We start from the raw sequence: 4920 nt of genomic DNA, 5'->3' as shown, positions 1-4920 counted from the left end.
TAAGAAGTAAAAAGTGATTAAAACAGCCTAATGAAGTGTGTATATGTATTAGGTTTTATGCCTTTATATTAATTTAGAGTATTAAAAAATAAACATTTCAAATTTTCTCTTGTCCTTAAATCCATTTTAGATCATTCTTTACCTTTATAAGTATTCAGCAAAAATTTAGTATTTGGCATTCAGAAGGCTTTTCTTGTCACCCATAGTATTTCAAGCTTCCAACACAGAAAGCCATAGTTGAGATATGAAATTGACTACTTTTCATATGTAAGATAAATTGAAGGAAAATATATCAAAATGTATTTCTGTAAGCTGCGCTATGAGTTGATCTATGATGTTTTGACTTCCAAAAGAAAATGATGACTTCATCCTACAGGGCTGAGAGCTGGCTCCAACAGCAGGTTTCAGATGCTTGATAAGGTGCATCCACCTTGGATTAACTTTACAAATATGTCTTTTTCAAGACTAAACAACAATAATACTGTATATTTTTCATCACCATTGTGGAGACAAAAGATGAATGCGGCCACATTAAAGAAGAATGCATTGTGTCTTGGAATGTTAAAAGTCTTACTTATTTTTCATCTTGTTAATAAAAAGAAGCACTTAGGAGAAATTCATCTTTATGCTTCAGGCCATAAGCTGATGACATAATAAAGCCATGAAGAACTATTTCTCTCTGAGGCCCAGTGCTAAACATTTGGACAGGTGCATCAAATACATTTTCTCTTCTCTCTTCTTAAATATTGATTGTAGAAACCACATTTGTAAAGTGTATGTGGGATCAGTTGCGAAATAAATCCCAGCCAGTAATTTCTCATTGGATGGAAGGAATAAAGAAGCAGTAGATGGGTTCTTTTTCCTCTCCTTTTGTTAACAGTCAGAATTTGTATGCATAGTGGGTGCTAAAATGCCTATAAACTGCTTTGCAATTTGTTAGCATACCCACTGTGATGGAAATGCACATGACATAGCCTTAATCTCTACCTAAGTGGTAGTCAGTTGCCCTAATCCAGTATTAGCACTCCAGTGGTGGTCAACCAGCATTTAATTAGCAAGGATACACTCCAGAAACTCTATTACAGTGTTTTAGTTTTCTTTATCAGCTAATTAGCATGTTAGCAAATTTTCATCATCACATCTAATGCCTTGTCAGTTAGCAAAATGTATGACATAAATGAGTTAAGGGGGAAATAGTACTTTAAAATGTATCAGATTTCAAAAATATTTCAGATATTCATTGTCTTTGCCCAAAACAGGAAATTGTAGCACATCTCTTGCTCTTCATCTTTTCCAGTGGTACCTGAATCTTGCTTCTAAAATGGTTTTGTGTACTGTTCTGGTTTGGGGGAATTTTAAGCTCACTTATTTCTATATCATATTTCTATAAACATCTGTAAATGAGTGTCTGGACAAACTCATCTTTGCATGTCTGTGCACCTAGACACACTTGCTCTGTTTGAGACCTGGCTGTGAACAAGCAAGGATGCCTAAGTTCCCTCCCCTACATCTTACATGCTTTCCTATTGTGGTGGTCTAAAGGTTATGAATCCCCCTCTCAACTGCTATCTTGAAAATTTAACATATCTTACCAAGATAATAGAAGTAGGAAAGGACTTTTAAACTGTATTTAGGTCAGGAGGGCAAGCTCATTCAGCCTTGACCATATAAAAACACATCTGTAAACCAAAAGACTGGGCATCATAAAAATCTGAATTTTATGTTCATTAATCTTCAACTAACCTGCCTCTAGTATAAGGACAGATGTTTTCTGTTGTTTATCATTCACCAACAATGGTATTTTGTTATAGTATCCACAACAGAGTAAAATACCTGTTCATTAAGCTACTCATTTTGTGAGTTCTTCAGCAAGCAATTATCAGACATCCATGCAATAAGCATTGTGTCCTTCACTGAGGGGATATAAAAATGAACATGAGGTTCTAATAAAAACTTCATGGTCAGTGTAAAACATACATGGTTACATATAAACAGATGTAGAGTCTTAACTATGAGGCTTTATAGAGGTCCTCTACCTAATTAATGAGGACCAAGGACTCTGGGAAAAGAAGCTGAGAATCAGATCACACTGGATAGGCAGAATTTGGTTTGTTGGAGGAATGGGAATAACACAAGAAGACAGCATGAATCCTGGTTAAAGAGAGTGATCTGTGTGAGGCAATGAAAGGTCTGGGTTAGAATAGGCTTGTGGAGGTTTAGGTACTTTCCATGTTCGGAAAACCCAACATTATCTTTGTATTAGGTGGAACTTTTGATTGGACTTAAATTATTCACAAAGTCACAGTTTAACATCTGGGGGAGTGGAGATGTGGAGGTTGTAATATCCTTGGCCCAGGGAGTGGCATTATTAGGAGGTGTGGCCTTGGAGGAAACACGTCACTGGAGGGGTGGGCTTTGAGGGACTCTCCTCTGAGCTGCTTGAGGACAGCCTTCTCCTGGCTGCCTTCCAATCAAGATGTAGACCTCCCAGCTCCTCCTTCTCCATGCTTGACTGAATGCTGCCATGCTTCCTGCTTTGATGATAACGGAATGAACCTCTGAACCTGTATGCTACCCCTGATTAAATGTTGTCCTTATAAGAGTTGCCTTGGTCATGGTGTCTCTTCACAGCAATGGAAATCCTAAGACAGGAGGCTTGTAGGAAAAACTGATTTAAGTTGAAATGACTAAGGTAACATGTCCATTATCTTAATCATTTCAAAGGGTGACATTCAAAGGGTGGGGCCAGCTTACCAAGCATTTAAGAGATAAAATTTGTGATGTGGTGTGTAGTGAAGCAGTAAAAAAGACATTGAGGATCTCTACTTAGGGAGTCACTGAAATGATTAAATCACCAGGCAATCCAAGGTGAAATGTTGATTAATAAGAGCAGAAGGTACCAGAATAATATTCAGAATCCTTGCCCTTGAGATGTAATAGAAGGAAGAAAGAAAAAAGAGAATAGGGGATAGGGAAAGCATACTGATGTTACTCTCAGCTTGACTGAATTTTAGACAGGCCTTTCCTGATTATAGGCTCCTGAAATTGTAATAATCCAGAAATCTATTCCTTAGGAATATGGGCCATCCTTACGTATTGCAATCATTTGTGGTTATATTACTAGTTTTCTTTCTTTGTGGAGTATCAGAACCAAATTTTTATAATCAACAATGGGCAAAATTTTTTTGTCATACTGACTTACCTACCTACCACTACCCAATAAACTCAAAGACTTTCCACTAGTTCACAAGGCATTTTCATTATTATTGCTTTTGCTATAGTAGCCTTGAGTTTAGTATTGTTGTTTGCAATTATCTTGCATGCATTCTTACTTATTTTGGGTTGAGAGAACAATACCCATCCAATGTCTTTGGGCATGTTGAGCAACATGATAAAAAAAAGAAATTAAAAGTCCTTAAAATTAGGTCCAGAATCAAGATCCATCTGATCTTCTCCAGGCTCTCCATCTCAGCAAAGTTAGATACTTCTGCAAAATTCTTGTATTTATTTGACAGAATCACCAAAAAGAATACTACTTAACCAGAGGTGACTAAACTTATACATAAGAATAGCTGGGTTTTTTTTTTTTTTTTCAAAATATTTTTTTTTCATGTAGGTCCTATACTTATTAATCATTGTCTTTTTTCTTTTCTCTTTTTTATTAGATATTTTCTTCATTTACATTTCAAATGCTATCCCCCCCACCCTACTCCCCAATCCACCCACTCCAAAATAACTACATCCCCCCGACTAAAGTATGTTTTGTTCTCTAAGCCTAATAAACTCCCCTAAAATTATAGCAAATAAGTGCTCCGTTAATAAGTCAAATTAAAAACATAGTTGAAGGTTGGAGACATGGCTCAATGAGGAAGAAAATTTGCAGTGCAAGAATGAGGATTTGGGTTCAGATATTCAGCAACCATGTAAGAGCTGGCTGTCATTATGCGTGTCTCTAACCCCAGTTCTTGGAGATAGAGACAGGAGTATTGCTGGGGCTTACTGGCCAATTGTCCAGCTGTAAAACAACAAGCTCCAAGTTTGAGAGAGAGTGAGAGACCTTGTGTTAGCAGAATAAAGTAGAGCTTCATAGAACAAATTTTCCCATATTCTTTCTTGTCCCCATGTATACAGGTATATACATTAGCATACACAAGTGTACATACATTTATAATACACACACACATCTGAAAGCCTCGACTACAAGCTAAAGCACACAGGGAGAAAGAAAAGCTGGACTTGAAGTAAGGACTTTGAAAATTTTTAGTCAGATAAATAAACAAAGGCAGGAAGAAAGAAATAGGGATAACAAAGCAAAAAGAATAAATATTCTTATTTTTCAGGCTTCCAGATTTCACAGAAGCTAGAGAGGAAAGGATTAAGAAAATAAATAACAGTTTATGCTCCTAATCGTGGAACAGCGAAGAAGGCTCAGTGCCTGAGGATACTTGCCATAGAAGCCTGATAGCCTGACCTTGATCTCTGGGATCCATGAAGAGGTGGGAAGAGAAAACTGACTCCACAAAGCTGTCCTCTGACCACCTTCATATGTGCTCTATGGTACACATATCCATACACGTGCCACACACATAACAGTGATAATCATAATGATGATGATAATGATGATGATAAATAATGCTGGTTGATCTTGAGAAAGATATGCACCTCTGGTATAGAATGCCCACACAACTTCCTAGGTAGACATAACAAGAAAACTTTATCCCTGAAAAATCAAGAATCCTGAAAACTGTAAAACACAAGTACTATGTGAGTTTTTGGGCAAGTGGTCACTGGCCACTCCCCTAATTGGGCCTAGGGTAGCAGGAGAAGGTTTAGGAGTGCACAGTCACTGAGTTAACTGAGGCATTTTAAAGTTAACTGGTGTGTGTGTGTGTGTGTGTGTGTGTGTGTGTGTGTGTGTGT

Source organism: Mus pahari, chromosome 7, assembly GCF_900095145.1.
Source record: "Mus pahari chromosome 7, PAHARI_EIJ_v1.1, whole genome shotgun sequence".
Lineage (NCBI taxonomy): Eukaryota > Metazoa > Chordata > Mammalia > Rodentia > Muridae > Mus > Mus pahari.
The sequence above is the reverse complement of the archived record's forward strand: the minus strand, read 5'-3'. Positions refer to the sequence as shown.